The sequence below is a fragment of the Canis lupus genome, chromosome 17 (genome assembly GCF_003254725.2).
Source record: "Canis lupus dingo isolate Sandy chromosome 17, ASM325472v2, whole genome shotgun sequence".
Taxonomy (NCBI): domain Eukaryota; kingdom Metazoa; phylum Chordata; class Mammalia; order Carnivora; family Canidae; genus Canis; species Canis lupus.
Window position 1 is genome coordinate 61,908,057 of NC_064259.1, and position 17,557 is coordinate 61,925,613.

Below are 17,557 nucleotides of genomic sequence, written 5' to 3' on the forward strand. Positions count from 1 at the left end.
CTTACCAACCTGGGAGATTTCTGAACTCTATCTTTTTGAGTTTTCACAGATGCCTCATTACATAGGCATGACTGAGTAAATCATTGGACATCACTGATTCAGCTTTTAGCCCTACTCCACTTCCTGGAGCTCAGTGGGGTAGGATTGAAAGTTCTAACACTCTAATTACAGGTTTGATTCATCTGGCAACCAGCCCCATTCTTAGGTGCAGTCCAAAAGTCATGTGTCCTTAGCACAACAAAAAATATCTTTATAATCTTTCTTACTCAGGAAATGCCAAGGGTTTTAAGAGTTCCGTGTAAGAAACAATGAAAACCAAATATATATTTCTTATTACAAATCACAGTATCACAGTAATAATCAATAATCCCTCATATTTTAGCACTTACACTGTGTTTTCACAAATATCTAAGTTGATCCTGAGGATAGGCATGTAGGAGAAGGGTGGGTAGGTGATCAGCCTTTCAATTTCACAGCTGTAGAAACTGAGACCAGGAGATTTGCCCAGTGTCATGGAGCTGCTAAGTAACCCAGAATCCTGCTACAAAAAGTCTCCAGAGGGAGCTGCTCATCCACTGAGGGGGTATAAAACCATCCACTAGGAGAAGGAACAAACTATTTGAATGTTTTTCTGTGTTTATCTTTATTTCACCACCCTTAAAATTATCTACATTTTGTGTTTGTTTATAATTTATATGTTAGGATGATAGTACATATATATTGCTTGTAAACAATATATATGTATTATATGATGACCTCAAAACTTTAAACTTTTTATTAAAGTATACATCCAGAAAAGGATGAATATTTTAAGTGCACAGCTCAGTGAATTTTCACAGATAACACAACCAGGTAAGCAGCCCCCAGATTAAGAAACAGAATATTAGCAAGGACACACAAACCTCCTTCCTGCTGCCTTCCGGTTACCACCATCCTTCCCTCAACTCAGTGTAACCAGGATTCTGACCCTTACAACAGTCTTGCTTTGCCAGTTTCTGTAGGTTATATAAATGATATTTTTAAAAGTATGTTTTATGTTGAACCACGAAATTTGTCAATATTCAACAGTTTGACTTCTATAAAGGCAACTTCACAGGGTTCATCCTAATGAATTTTGTGTCTCTATTCCCTCTCCTCCACTTAATTTATATTTGTGAGATTCATCCATACTGCTGTGTGCAGCTATACATCATTTCTATACATTGCAACCAAACTGTAACAGGATTTGGTGTCCCTTTGATGTAGTTTTGGAATATAGGTGATGTTTGGTGGGCTGAGGTCTGGAGCTGAGGACCAAGAAAGATGTTTGAGATGTCTTTGTGTGGGACCCAAGGAACTTAACAAAAATCCCCTACCCCTGGACAAGCAGAGCAGGACTACCTCAATTTTGTGCTACACCCGCCATCTCCTGTATCACCCCCACGTGACCTTATTGCTTAAGACACTCCCCCACCCTAGTCAAGCCGCTGAGCACACCCTTACCGGAAACCGGAAACCGGCTCATATAGGAATGTGGAACCCCTAGCGCCAATTCTGACCAGAATGATAGGCTAGTTCAAACCGTCCCTATAGGGTAAATTGTAAATCAATTGGCCACGTGCGTGTGGACTGACATGACTCTGCAACTTTCTGTGTGTGTTACAATCTCATTGGCTACTGGCTCCTACAAGACTGCTACACCTCCTAGCCTAGGGGTCCATCCAAGTCCCTGCTCCGCTGTGTCGGGTATACTTGGACCCAAGCTCGAGCTTGTTAATAAACCCTTAATAAACCCTCGTGTGCTTGCATCGTTGTCGGCCCCTTGGTGGTTTCTCAGATTCGCAATCTTGGGCACAACATTTGGTGCAAAATGGTAGTTTTATTAAAACAAGGGGACAGGACCCCTAAGCAGAAAGAGTTGCTGTCCCTTGGGTTGTGAGGAGCTAGGGATTAAATACTTGGGAGTTAGGGAGGCAAAAAAAAAAAAAAAAAAAAAAGGGGAGGGAGCTTTCAAAAGGATTTTCATATGTTAAAGAAGACTCACAGTATACTAGAGGCCTGGCCACAGTCAAGTTAAGGTCCTTTTCCCCTCTCATAAGACATTAACATTAAGATAGTTGGGAACTTCCTGGAGGAGTGTCACACAAATCCCACCCAGGAGTGAGTATGTGTTTGGGCTGAAGTTTTGCAGGGTGTCAGCTTGTGCTTTGTTCTCAGCTGGGCTTCCATTCCCTTTTCACACTTAAGTGCCTGCGATTCTTGATCATGCAGCATTGAAGAATGAAGACCAGACAAAGAGTGGTGGGCAGCAAAGCAAAGTTTATTGAGCAAGAGTATAAAGCTTCCAGAGAGGGAGGGGGTCCTGAGTGGTTTGCCCTGAGAGTTTCTAAGTTTAGGGGTTCTTATGAGCTTTTTGTGGAACTTTCTTAAGCAATCAGGGTGTGAAAATCAGGGCTTTGGTCGCATATCTGTCTATGGATTAGGTTAATGTCTACATGCTGATTGACCTTTTTTTTTTTTTTTTTTTTTTTTTTGCTGACATCTGGGGGCTTAGGTATTAACTGCCCCTTGCCCATAATATTGACAAATGCTTTTGTGGTTAATTGTCTCTTTTTAGGTCATTTTGCAGAAGTCATTTCTGGAAAGGTTGCAAAGCAGAATGTCAGTGTGGTCAGCTGAAAATCAAGATGTTAGTGCTATTTTATGTTAGCTGTCCTGCCTCCAGATGTCCTTGTTGTGGACCCTGCCCCTGACTACATAACTGTCCAACCAACTCCTAACAAAACCAAACTGAGTTCATTCCTTAATGAGTCAGAAACTGCACCAAGTTGAGTTGTAGCACAAAGAAAACTTTAACTGCAGCAAATGAGATCACAGGAAATGACTTCCAAAACCATGACTCCTCAAGAGAGGGTGGATGGGTTCCTTCTGTTTATGGTTAAGATGAATATTTAGATAGGAAATCCTTGTCACTGTATGTAGATGTGGGCAGAAGGTCACACAGGTGGCTTAAGGAAACATGCCTATGCACATATTGAATGTTATGTAAATGAGGCTGGGGCTCCTCCTTAGGCAGAGATTTTAGTATTATTTTTTTAAATTTTTATTTATTTATGATAGTCACAGAGAGAGAGAGAGAGAGAGGCAGAGACACAGGCAGAGGGAGAAGCAGGCTCCATGCACCAGGAGCCCGATGTGGAATTCGATCCCGGGTCTCCAGGATCGCGCCCTGGGCCAAAGGCAGGCGCCAAACCGCTGTGCCACGCAGGGATCCCATGAGATTTTAGTATTGATGATGAAAAGGTAGTGGTAGGTCATTCCAGGGGTCACTCCATGGTCCATCTGTGCAAGCATGAGTTGGGCTTTTAGCTCAAAAGGTCTGGGTGGTCTGGGCCGACAGGGGGTCTTGTCAGGGCAGTCACCATCACCTGAGGGGTGTTTTCAGGTTTCATTTGCCTGAGTTGAGGTAAGCTGGAAAGAAGAGTTTAAGGAAAAATGTAAGACAAAGGTCAGTGAGTACAAGCAGGTGGGCAATACATGTCAGGTCTTGGGGTCCAGCTGGCGAAAGGAAGACCCTGAAAGGTTTTAAGCAGAGAAGTAACATTTGATTTGATTCAAGACCTTGAAAGGTGATTCAATCCGCAAAGTGGATAAAGGAAGGATGAGAGCTTGCATGAAAGGACATGCAGTTATGAGTAAAGATGATGGATGGCAGCAGCAGAGACAGAGAAGAGGGTGGGTCTGGGAAGTGTTTTGCAGGAGAAGTGAACAGGTGGATGGATTCAATGTGTGGTGTGAAGGAGAGAGAAAAATGCAGAGGTACTCCCAGGTTTCTGTACTGAGTGGTTGTTGGGGCATTTACAGAGAAGTGAAGAGTAGGAAATATTTGAATATATAAGTCTCAAGCTCAGAGATATTTAGGGCAGAAACATAAATTTGAGAGTCATCATCACATAGAAGATACTTAAGTATGTGGGAGTGACTGAGATCACCTAAGCTGAAGAACAGGACACTGCCAGGTCTCAAGTTTGGACAGTAGAGGGGAAGCCAACATGGCCAACCAGTTGATAATGAGCATACAGTGAAAATGAGTAGGGTTTTGGGAGACAGGAGAAGAGAGGAGTCTTAGAAAGCAAGGAGAATGAGTTGAGTCAAGCATCACAGAGGTCATTGGTCCCATTGACAAGACTGGCAGCACAGAAGCCAGAATAGAATGAGTGGCAGGGGTCTAAGGAACAAAAGGCAGGTGCTGAACAAGGATAGTCAGTGTGGACTCTTCTTTCTTTCTTTCTTTCTTTCTTTCTTTCTTTCTTTCTTTCCTTTCTTTCTTTCTTCTTCTTTTTTTTTTAATTGAAATTCGATTTGCCAACATATAGTATAACACCCAGTGCTCATCCCATCAAGTGCCTCCTCAGTGCTCGTCCCCAGTCACACACACCCCCCCACCCACCTTCCCTTCCACTACCCCTTGTTCATTTCCCAGAGTTAGGAGTCTCTCGGGTTTTGTCACTCTCTCTGATTTTTCCCACTCACTTTCTCTCCTTTCTCCTATAATCCCTTTCACTATTTCTTATATTCCTCATATGAGTAAAACCATAGAATGATTGTTCTTCTCTGATTGACTTACTTCACTCAGTATTAATACCCTCCAGTTCCATCCACGTTGAAGCAAATGGTGGGTATTCATCCTTTCTAAGGACTGTTCTTTCAAGGTGCTTGACTGTGAACATGAACAGAGAAAGGAGGAGATAGCTGGAGGTTAAAATAGGAGTCAAAGACACTTGACCTGTTTGGTTTTTCTTAGGATAACTGGCACTAAGAAATAATCCAGGAGAGGAGAGAAGATTGAGGATAAAGATGAAGGGAGACACTGAAGACTGAGGTACTTACAAGAGAGACCTGATACCCTCACTGTTTAGGTTTCAGCTCATGCTAGTTCTTGAGAAAGGTCTTAACATGCTTCCCAGTTACACACATACACACATGCACACACATGCCACCATCACAATTACCATCAGCATTCTTTTTTCTATATATTAAGTTTATTATGTTCTTCTTAACACTTACCTAAAATAATAATAATAATGATAATATTGTTTTTCTATCCCTCCATTTACCTCCCCTCTTGCAACAACTAATTTGTTCTCTGTATTTAAAAGTCTGGTTTTTATTTGTTTGTCTCTATTTTGCTTGTTCATTTGTTTTATTTCTCAAATTCCACCTATAAGTTAAATCATATAGTATTTGTCTTTCTCTGACTTATTTCACTTAGCATTATACCCTCTAGTTCTATCCACATCATTGCAAATGGCAAGATCTCACTCTTTTTAATGTCTGAGTTATATATTCCAATGGTATATTTGCCATATCTTCTCTACCCTTTCATCTAAGGATAGACAGTTGGGTTGCTTCCATATTTTGGCTATTGTGAATAACGCTACAATAACCATAGTGGAACATATGTCTTTTTGAATTAGTGCTTTTGTTTTTGTTTTCTTTGATAAATACCCAGTAGTGGAATTAGTGGATTATATGATAGTTTATTTTTAAGTTTTTAATACTGTTTTCCACAATGGCTGCACCAATTCGCATTCCTACCAACAGTGCCAAGGATTCCTTTTTTTCCACATCCTTGCCAACACTTGTTATTTCTCGTGTTTTTGATTCTAGCCATTCTGACAGGTGTGAGGTGATATCTCATTGTGGTTCTGATTTGCATTTCCCTGATGATTAGTCATGTTGAGCATCTTTTCATGTGTCAGTTGACCAGATAATAAATTTTTGTTTGGATGTTTATTGTGGTTTTTCCCATTTGAATATGAGCTCTAAGAGGGCATAAATTTGTTGGTGTTGTCCATGACTATGTTTATACCATCAGAGCAATAGCAAGTATACAGAGAGTATAAATAAATATATGTAAACAGAAGGGCCCATGGGGAGAGAGGGGTAGGAGCACCTGCTCAGTTGTAACAAGAGGGAAGATGAGGAAGACTTCTGTTTTCTCAATGAAGCCCACTTTGCAGTCCACAGTCATGGGCTGAGTGTAGGGGCAAGGAGTGTAGGAGATAGAAAATATGAAAGACTCTGGGATCCCTGGGTGGCTCAACAGTTTGGCGCCTGCCTTTAGCCCAGGGAGTGATCCTGGAGTCCCGGGATCGAGTCCCACATCAGGCTCCTTGCATGGAGCCTGCTTCTCCCTCTGCCTGTGTCTCTGCCTCTTTCTCTCTCTCTCTCTCTCTCTCTCTCTGTGTGTGTGTGTGTGTGTGTGTGTGTATGTGTCAGGAATAAATAAAGTCTAAAAGAAAAAAAAAAGAAAATATGAAAGACTCATCCAGTAGGCAGTACCTGTCAGCTATGACTGTTCCAACCCATTGGAAGTTCTCAAAATATATTAGACTCTACATATGTTCTTCCCTCTGCTGGGAATGGCCTTTTCCCCATTTATCTGCCAGGCAAACACCTAAGTCTTGGCCTGCATGTCCCATCCTCTGTGGGGTTCTCCAGCAGATCCTCTTCTGACAGTAGGTAACTACTTTGTGTCCCCATTTGCAGCTATTCACACAGAAACCATCTCCTGGAGGTGACCCCACTGTACCCAATGGTTTGTAGATGTGGTAGTCTCCCCCACTCAGCTGCAAGCCCCCCAAAATCAAGCATATCATTTTTCTCCCTTCATCCCAAAGTTCTGCATGAGAACTGGCACATAATGGTGTTAAATATAGGATCTAGAATTCAGTTGGGTTGATTTATTGTTCAAAGAAAATCTCAAACTGGAACTACCCTGGGACATAAGAGGCCTTAATGAAAGAGATGTGGTTGTGGATGTCGGCTGTGGACAGGCTAATGAGCAGATGCATGGCTGAGTAGTCGTTTCCCAAAACCAGAAAAGCTAATACTGAAGCCTGGGCCCTATTTATAGGGCTTCCATGGGTGGACTTGGGACTCACATGAAAACTGCACCCCAGTTGGGAAGGCAGCCCCACCTGAGCCTTCAACACTACAGAGGCTAAATCAGGTCCAAAGGGTGAGTGCGCTTTAGGCCATAGTCAGATTCCACACGGAGTTGCACCATGAAGTTCAGCCCACCCATCCCTGCTTCTCTGTCCCTATCATGTCTTCCTGGAGGAGGGAATAACACTTCTTTACCTGCTAGAGCTTCACACAAACATAAGGTTTATACACTATACCTCTAACACGATATCCTATACCACGTGTAAACAAACAAGATATATGCCCTTTGTGGGTTTACACCACACCACAGACATGTACACAACACACATGCACATGTACACATGTACATAATACTTGTGCATGCACATATATACAAAATACACACACACACACACACAGAGTTGGTCCTCCTACAGAGCCAGCGCAGATGACTCTGGGTGCTGGCACCATGGCTGCCCCCTTGCCCTTTGCCTACTGCCTGAGCCTGAAGCACAAGCCATGTAGCCACAGAGGCAGAAGGAAAATGACAGCTCTGTCTTTTGATAATGCATCTCTACTATTTTTGTTCATCATAGGGTCCTCAGTCAAAGGCCTGTGTGTTTATAGATTCCATTTGGTGTTGGAGGAATCATCCCACTTATGATCCAACCCTTACAGAGACCCCCAGTTGGAAAATAGGACACAGCTAACCTCAAGGAGACCCCAACCCTACCCTCTGGAGCCTCCAGGGAGACATAGTGTTGGCCTTAAGGCCACCCCCAGTTTGAAAAGCAAGGAAAAGCCCCTGGCCTCAGAAGACCCTGAGATGCTAATGACCTTATAAAGTTTGAGAGTACCCATCTCATGCACCTTCATCCTCTCACCTTTTCCAAACTTTGGTCTTTAAGAAGACATTGGTAGAGGGGCACCTGGCTGACTTAATCAGTGAGGCATGTGACTCTTGATCTCAGAGTTATGAGTTTGAACCCCACCTTGGACATAGAGCTTACTTTAAAAAATTAGAATAATCAGGGATCCCTGGGTGGCGCAGCGGTTTGGCGCCTGCCTTTGGCCTAGGGCGCGATCTTGGAGATCCGGGATAGAATCCCACGTCGGGCTCCTGGTGCATGGAGCCTGCTTCTCCCTCTGCCTGTGTCTCTGCCTCTCTCTCTCTCTGTGTGTGTGACTATCATAAATAAATAAAAAATTAAAAAAAAAAGATTAAAAAATTAGAATAATCAAAGTGTTTATTTAAAACAAGAAAACAAAGACTTGGTATAAAAAACAAATGAAACACACACACAAACTTGACTAAACTATTCATCTGTTAAAAAGCTCTGTCTAAAATATGACAAACATTTTTTCCACCCATATATTGGGTACTTACCTAAGCCCTAACCCAGGCTGGGCCAAAACATTGATTCTGACATTTCTAGTCTGTATATCATTGCAGCTTAATATACCTACCACCAACACTATCACCACATTTATCTTGACTCAGTCTTAAATTCAAGAGTTTTCATATCAGAGGTTAAGAGGGGATCAAGAACAGGGGATGGTGCCAAATTACTGGGAATGTGGGGTTCTCCAGCAGATCCTCTGGAGATCCATGTTAACACACCCCTGTGGTAAAGCTCTCATCAGGGCCACCATGCTACAGTTTATCACCCTCTTCACAGCTCTTCAGACCCCAAGTGAAACTCCCAAGGCCACATCTGCTTTACTGATGACACAGCGCAGCAGAACTGACACAGAATGAATGGTCTCCTGTGCATTTGAAAGAAGACAGTTGTGCAAGGTGTGTTTTGACAGGCTGCGAGGAGGGCCAGATTTGAGGCAGCAAGAAGGAGGACCAGCTGATAATTATCATTGCTTCTACTGGAATATCCAGGTGACAAATCCACCTTGGTGCTGAGAACTCCAGCTGTTGCAAAAGCCAAAAATGGGTGAGTCTCATTGGCTATTCCACCCATGTACTCAAAGAGTATAAAAGGATTACTCTGTTTCAGCTTCATCTGGAATCAAATTATCAGTCTCATTTGCTGCCCTCTGTTCCAGCTCTGGTGTGAACAAAAGCCAGGGATATAAAACATGTTAAGCCCTCTTTACCTGTGAAAATATGAGATCGTACTAAACTCCATCTGGCTACAACTAGTGGCTCTAAGCAGGACTCAGGAAGAACCCTGGAGTGGGAAATCATCCATACATATATGAAATGGCAGACCCAGCCAGAACACCCTGGTACAAGATCCCAAGATAGAAGGCTGGTCTCTAGCGCCACACTGCAGACTACCAGCAAATTGCTGGCATAAAGAATTCTTGACATCTAAATATGAATGCAAAGATTGTCCATTGGCCTGTTCATTCACTCAATAAACATCTAATGGGAACCTGCTGTGTCTGGCATTGCTGGCCAAACTCTAGGAATTCAGAGAAGAATAAGACAAAGTCAAAGAAAATACAATATGATAGAAGAAATACAATGTTATAAGAATATCTAATCTTAAAGATGGCCAAATGAGCAACCCTGCCCATATAAGTGAGGAAGTTAATTCATGAAAGTAGAGATAATTGAGCTGTGATGAAAGAAAGAGAGGAAAAGGAAAAGGAAAAGGAAAAGAAGGAAGGAAGGAAGGAAGGAAGGAAGAAGGAAGGAAGGAAGGAAGGAAGGAAAGAAAGAAAGAAAGAAAGAAAGAAAGAAAGAAAGAAAGAAAGAAAAAAAGAAGGAAGGAAGGAAGGAAAGAAGAAAGAAAGAAAGAAAGAAAGAAAGAAAGAAAGAAGAAAGAAAGAAAGAAAGAAAGAAAGAAAGAAAGAAAGAAAAAGAAAGAAGGAAGGAAGGAAAGAAAAGAATAAAGAAAGAAGAAAGAAAGAAGAAGAAAGAAAGAAAGAAAGAAAGAAAAAGAAAGAAAAGAGAGGGAAGGAAGGGAGGAGGGAAGAAAAGGGAGGGGAGGGAGGGAGGGGAGGGAGGGAGGGAGGGAAGGGAAGGGAAGGGGAAGGGAAGGGAAGGAAGGGAAGGAAGGAAAGAAGAAAGAAGAAGAAGAAAGAAAGAAGAAAGAAAGAAAGAAAGAAAGAAGAAAGAAAGAAAGAAAGAAGAAAGAAAGAAAGAAGAAAGAAAGAAAGAAAGAAGAAAGAAAGAAAGAAGAAGAAGAAAGAAGAAAGAAGAAGAAAGAAAGAAAGAAAGAAAGAAAGAAAGAAAGAAAGAAAGAAAGAAAAAAGGGAAGGAAAAAGGGAAGGGAAGGGAAGGGAAGGGAAGGGAAGGGAAGGGAAGGGAAGGGAAGGGAAGGGAAGGGAAGGAGCTTTTGGGTGGTTCAGTGGTTGAGTGCCTGCCTTTGGCTCAGGGCGTGATCCGGGGTCCTGGAATAGAGTCCTGCATCAGGTTACCTGCAGGGAGTCTGCTTCTTAGACTCTTCACAGAGTCTGTCTCTGTGTCTCTCATGAATAAATAAATAAAATCTTAAAGAAAAGGAAAATAAAGAAAAGAAAAAAAAAGAAAAGGAAATAGCTGAAACCCTTTAGCTTGACCTCAAATACCTGGTACTTTTGAGCTATCTGGAAATCACCTGTGTCCTCAGTGTCTTGGTTTACAAGATGAAGGAATGTCCACAGAGCTCTTGTCCAGCTCATAAAGTTCTGAACATCAGAGAATCAATACACTGTCTTCAAGTGCAGGCAAGTGCCCAAAATACAAATACAATTCAGTCTCTACAGGTCAAAGTCAGCTATGAGCTCAGGCACTAAAGTTTCAGGTAAATGTTCAATCCTTAATGTTTAGTAACATTCAAATCTCAATATAACTGTAACGTTTTAGGTGTAGGACATTTCCAAGTATTAGTAAATATGACAATGTTTTAGCACCCTCTTCATGACTATGAATTAATTGTAATTATATTATATATATGGCCATTTGTATATAATATGTAATATAATTATAATGCAAGAATATTTCAGGATGTAATGAACTTATGTCTTCAGGCCAGGCAGGGTTGGAAGATGTGTAATGCAGTTCTATATTATGATTCAGGTAGGCCTCAAGGGACCAGAATCTAGATTGTAATTACAACCAAAGAGTACAGAGCAATAGTAATTGATCATCACTGAAAATGGCTGTCTTTGACAAATTTTCTCCAAAATTCGGTTGATTCAGTAATTCCATGAAGCAGACTTGTACATTGCACCAGAAAGGGCAGAAGGCCATTTTGCAGCTAATTCAAAACTGAAGGGGTCCTCCTGAGAGAAGCTGGTTGGCTCAGGACCAGGAGAACTTTGCCAAGGTACTCCTGTTATCAAACTTCTTGTTTTCAGGACAAATTAATTCTGCCTGTACTCCGGAACAGACGACTGGCTCAGGGAAGGACCTCTGTAAGGGTTAAAGCTGAGCCTAAGCCGCTTCCTAGAGAAAAGTCAGCCTTACCTGCAGGTGGCTCCAAAGCCTGGCTCCATACAGAGGCAGGTTACCTACCATGCCGGTGTGAGCACTGGTTTGACTTCTCAGTTTTCATAATAGATTGTCAGGCTTGCTCCCTCCTCCTCTGGTTTCCAAATCCACTCACCAGCATTTCAGGTGCGTATCTGAGAGGGTACCTTCCCATTCAGGACTCCAGAAGGCTCATCCCAAGAGAATGCTAATGATGACTATAACCAACATTGCTGCTCATGTATTGCTCCACAGCTCTCTACAGTAGGGGCTATGGCTTCCTCCATCTGAGACTTGGATTCTACACTTTAGAGAGGTCAAAGAGCACTAATGAGGAAGTTAAGCCAGGACTTGAACTTGGGCAGTTTGACTGTCAGTCTTTACTCCTAGCACTGGAAAGGTAGTCAGCAGAAATTGTATCTAATCACTCGCATCCTCTAACTCTATCTAGGAGACGAGTTAGATCAGTATAAGACTCAAAAGTCAAATATATTAACCTAGTTGCTCAAAAAGTGACCTTCTTTGGGCCAAGATGTTGGTTGCTGACCTGGGATTTTATGCATGACTTAACAAAAGGGGGCCATGGAAACTATCTCTGTGTGTTACCACGCTCTTCCTGGAGATTCCTCTTCTGTAAGGTCCCACTGATAGACATTTATTTTTTATTTTTTTTAGTCTCCTTTGAGGAAAGCAAGACCTCTGTAACGTATTCTGATTTCTTTTTTGCTCTAGCTCCCATGACCTAAAAAACAATGTCTAGTCTAACCATAAAAATAAAAAAATAATAAATAATAATAATAATAAAAATCCAGACAAACCCAAACTGAGGAATACTCTACCTGACTAGCATTCCTCACAGTGGTTGAGGCCGTATAAGACAAAGAAAGTCTGAGAAACTACCGCAGTCTAGAGAGCCCAAGGGGCATGGAGACTAATGTGGTATCCTGGATGGGATGTTGGGGCTGGAAAAGGACATTAGGAGTAAATAAATGAGATGGACAAATTGAGTGTGGACATTAGCTGATAGTAGCATATATTGATATTGGTTCATTAGTTGTGACAAATGCACTACAATAATGCAAGACCTTAACAATAGGGAAAACTGTGTGCAGGGTAAACAGGAATGCTGTACTATCTTTGCAACTTTTCTGTAAATTTGAAACAATTGATTTTAAAATATCTTGATTAAATAAGAAATAACGTCCATGTTTCTAGGTAGGAAAGTACAAACAGAAAAAAATATCAATTCTCCCCTAGTCAATTTATAAAATAATGCAATGTTACTCAAAGTCAGTATTCTTAGAAGTAATGAATTATTATAGTTTATTTATGAAAATAATCAGATGATAATAGCCAAGAAAATATTTTTTAATGAATTTATTTTTATTGGTGTTCAATTTGCCAACATATAGAATAACACCCAGTGCTCATCCCGTCAAGTGCCCACCTCAGTGCCCATCACCCAGTCACCCCCACCCCCCAAGAAAATATTTCTAAAAAATTAGTGAAAAGTGGACTTGTATCAACAAAAAAATTTAAAATACAAACATAGGAAAAGAGAGAGATTAATGGCAAAGAATAAACAGCCAAAGGACAAACCAAAATATATAATTTAGTCTATAATAATTAATTGATAAATAATTAAACAAAAAAGTGGGAAAATTAACTACAGAAATTCCAAATTAATTTCATTTGAATTCAAAAGTTAAAGTAAAAAAAAAATTTTTTTTAAACTTGGAAAAATACAGGCACCTTATCTCATGGTAGTCTTTTCAGTGTACAAGCATAATAGGCAAGAACAACAAAAAAATACAATTTCTGTGTCTACAAGTAGGAACAAAATTAAATAGCATACAGAAAGCTGGAAAAAAATACATTTACAACATATATAACCAGCAAAGGTTAACATGCATTATTAATATATTAAAGAAATCCATAAAGAAAAAGATGAGCAGTTTACCCAAAACAAAAGAAATAATGCGTAGGAAATTCACTAATGAATAAGTAAATTCCAAGACATCAAAAATATGTTTATAACTAGTAATCAAAGAAGTAAGATTAAAGCAACAAGTTTGCTTATCAGTTTGGCAAATGTGAAATAATAAAAGGAATGATAATACCCAGCGTGACAAAGGTGTGTGGAAATAAATGCTCTCATACAATGCTTGTGGGAGTTAAAACTGGGACACTCTTTCAGGATGACAAGTTGGCACCCATAACAACAACAGCAATAATAATGATAGCCAAGAATTTTGTACTAACTGGGGCCAGGCGGGGATCTAAGGGCTTACCATGTATTAGGCCACTTGTGTGTCATAGCAACTCAATAAAGGAGGTACTATTAATATTCATATTCACAAGGGAGGAAACCTGCAAGATCTTCAAAGGCCATTCAGCTGGCAGCTGGCAGAGCTGGATCTCAATCCTAAGTGGTCTGACTCTAGAGCCTGTGTCCTTGCCTGTGGATATAATGTGATCAATGTGCTGTGACCCAGGGATCCTGCTTCTAGGAATTTACCCTAAGAAAACAATTGGCAATATTTATAAACTTGCGTATAAAGGTATTTAGCGCAAAAAATTTATAAAAGCAGAGGAAAAGGCAATGTAAATTATCAGCAGTAGAAAAATGATTCACTATATTGAGGTATAACCAGTCATTAAGACATGCCGTAGATTCTCTATTCTGTTCCACTGATCTATGTGTCTGTTTTTGTGCCAGTACCACACTGTCTTGATGACCACAGCTTTGTAGTACAACCTGAAATCTGGCATTGTGATGCCCCCAGATATGGTTTTCTTTTTTAAAATTCCCCTGGCTATTCGGGGTCTTTTCTGATTCCACACAAATCTTAAAATAATTTGTTCTAACTCTCTGAAGAAAGTCCATGGTATTTTGATAGGGATTGCATTAAACGTGTATATTGCCCTGGGTAACATTGACATTTTCACAATATTAATTCTGCCAATCCATGAGCATGGAATATTTTTCCATCTCTTTGTGTCTTCCTCAATTTCTTTCAGAAGTGTTCTATAGTTTTGAGGGTACAGAATAAAGAATCCAGAAGTGGACCCTGAACTTTATGGGCAACTAATATTCGATAAAGGAGGAAAGACTATCCATTGGAAGAAAGACAGTCTCTTCAATAAATGGTGCTGGGAAAATTGGACATCCACATGCAGAAGAATGAAACTAGACCACTCTCTTTCACCATACACAAAGATAAACTCAAAATGGATGAAAGATCTAAATGTGAGACAAGATTCCATCAAAATCCTAGAGAAGAACACAGGCAACACCCTTTTTGAACTCGGCCATAGTAACTTCTTGCAAGATACATCCATGAAGGCAAAAGAAACAAAAGCAAAAATGAACTATTGGGACTTCATCAAGATAAGAAGCTTTTGCACAGCAAAGGATACAGTCAACAAAACTCAAAGACAACCTACAGAATGGGAGAAGATATTTGCAAATGACATATCAGATAAAGGGCTAGTTTCCAAGATCTATAAAGAACTTATTAAACTCAACACCAAAGAAACAAACAATCCAATCATGAAATGGGCAAAAGACATGAACAGAAATCTCACAGAGGAAGACATAGACATGGCCAACATGCATATGAGAAAATGCTCTGCATCACTTGCCATCAGGGAAATACAAATCAAAACTACAATGAGATACCACCTCACACCAGTGAGAATGGGGAAAATTAACAAGGCAGGAAACAACAAATGTTGGAGAGGATGCGGAGAAAAGGGAACCCTCTTACACTGTTGGTGGGAATGTGAACTGGTGCAGCCACTCTGGAAAACTGTGTGGAGGTTCCTCAAACAGTTAAAAATATACCTGCCCTACGACCCAGCAATTGCACTGTTGGGGATTTACCCCAAAGATACAAATGCAATGAAACGCCGGGACACCTGCACCCCGATGTTTCTAGCAGCAATGTCCACGATAGCCAAACTGTGGAAGGAGCCTCGGTGTCCAACGAAAGATGAATGGATAAAGAAGATGTGGTTTATGTATACAATGGAATATTACTCAGCTATTAGAAATGACAAATACCCACCATTTGCTTCAACGTGGATGGAACTGGAGGGTATTATGCTGAGTGAAGTAAGTCAGTCGGAGAAGGACAAACATTATATGTTCTCATTCATTTGGGGAATATAAATAATAGTGAAAGGGAAAATAAGGGAAGGGAGAAGAAATGTGTGGGAAATATCAGAAAGGGAGACAGAACGTAAAGACTGCTAACTCTGGGAAACGAACTAGGGGTGGTGGAAGGGGAGAAGGGCGGGGGGTGGGAGTGAATGGGTGACGGGCACTGGGTGTTATTCTGTATGTTAGTAAATTGAACACCAATAAAAAAATAATAATAATAATAAATAAATAAAAAATAAAATAAAATATCACACACACACACACACAAAAAAAAAAAAGACATGCCGTAGAAAAATAAAAATATGTTAAGTAAAAAAAGTAGGCTTTAAAATGATAAATATGGGCCACACTGCCCCACCCTCTGGCCCCATGCATCTAAGACATGGCCAATTCATGCACCCACAAGTCTGTCCAGCTCTAATGAGTGCCACATCTGCTTCCTCCAAGAAAGTGGTTTAACAGCTCCAGGTGGACGCCAGGCTCCACAGGGTGAAGGTTTCCCAGGTAGCCACATATTTGAAACAAATGCTCAGCATGACCCCCTGCTGAGTAGAGTATCTTCAAGAATCCCTTCAGACTGCAGAAAATCTTTTCCTTTTTGTAGTAAAACTAACCTTTGGATTTTTTTTCTAAACACTTTTAATGAACTGGTAAATTTGAAGCCTGTACAAAAGCTTATCCCTGTAATAGGTGCTATCAATATAAACTTCTCTTGTCAGTCCTTAACATCTATTTCTCTGAATTTTCATAAATTTCTACTTCACAAGGGTAATTTATTTTATATACACTGAGAGCATACAATAAAATACTTGTTAATAATAATAATACGGAAATCATATTCTTTAGAGTAACACAAGGCCAATAGAATATTTTTATTTTTGATGCATTCTATATTTTACAAATGTTTTAAGTAAGCATGCTCTGCTTTATAATAGAAAGTTATATACTTTGTTCATTGTTTTAAAATGATCAAGAAAAGCAATTCCTTTTGATTCTCATATCTGATATGTCTCCTTTCCTTGGCTGTGATTTTCTATTTCATAAAACTTATAGGTATCCTTTGCTATTATTATTATATATTAATAAACAATATATATTGCAATAAACAATTTTTGACTAAAACATTCATGTCACCAGGAAATGACAGTTTATCACAAACATAAGTTGTGAGGGATCCCTGGGTGGCGCAGCGGTTTGGCGCCTGCCTTTGGCCCAAGGCGCGATCCTGGAGACCCGGGATCGAGTCCCGCGTCGGGCTCCCGGTGCATGGAGCCTGCTTATGTCTCTGCCTCTCTCTCTCTCTCTCTCTGTGACTATCATAAATAAATAAAAATTAAAAAAAAAAAACATAAGTTGTGAATTCAGAGTTAATTCATGACGACCCTCCACAGCATTCTTCATATGTTTGTGCTTCTCAGACCTTCAAGCACAATTCCAGGCAGGGATTCAAGATCAACAGAGCAGGATGAGTCCCCAACTCCACACCAGGGTGAGGAGTATCAGGGGTCTGGGCCCTTCTCTGCTGAGCATCCTTCCCCAGAACAGGCACTGTGGAAGGAGCTAGAACATGTGGAGGATGAGGAGTAGAGTGGAGAGGATATCTCCTCATAGTTTGTGAAAATTGGGCAATCAGCATAATGTTCTAACTTCTAGGACCCTGAAAGGCGAGACCACCAGCCTCCCAGTTGAAGGCTGTGGTGGCACGGTGACACATGAAGGTCTTCTATGATCTCTGATTCAAATAGTATAGTATTATCCAACTTCTATAGTGTACTAAGCCTTTATTCCTGCCAGGATGTCCTTGAGGCATGTAGCACTTTATGGCCTAGCAAACACATTTGTCCAGATAATCTCACACAATCTTAGGAGCAGCTTGCCTGGCACCCTGTACCAGGCCCTTGTGGTCCTGTTCTCTGCTGTCTCCCCAGTGTCCACAACAGCACCTGTCTGTGTGCATGGAGTAGCAGTGGACATGGCATCAAATGGACATGCACGGTAATGCATGTTACCATATATATATATATATATATATATATATATATATATATATATATATATAAAGATATATT

General features: G+C 40.5%; 1 long non-coding RNA gene across 2 annotated transcripts; it reads right to left on the bottom strand.

Annotated features, from left to right (window-relative positions):
* Positions 1-2,320: 2,320 nt before the first annotated feature.
* Positions 2,321-11,870, bottom strand: LOC112665027 (uncharacterized). 2 transcript variants are annotated; one of them, XR_003140173.3, is made up of 3 exons: positions 11,321-11,870; positions 4,607-4,699; positions 2,321-3,450 (listed from the first exon to the last, which is right to left on the bottom strand). It is a non-coding gene; the product is annotated as an uncharacterized LOC112665027 (long non-coding RNA). The 2 variants fall into 2 exon arrangements; XR_007403340.1 differs by lacking the exon at positions 11,321-11,870 and adding an exon at positions 7,920-8,089.
* Positions 11,871-17,557: the final 5,687 nt, after the last annotated feature.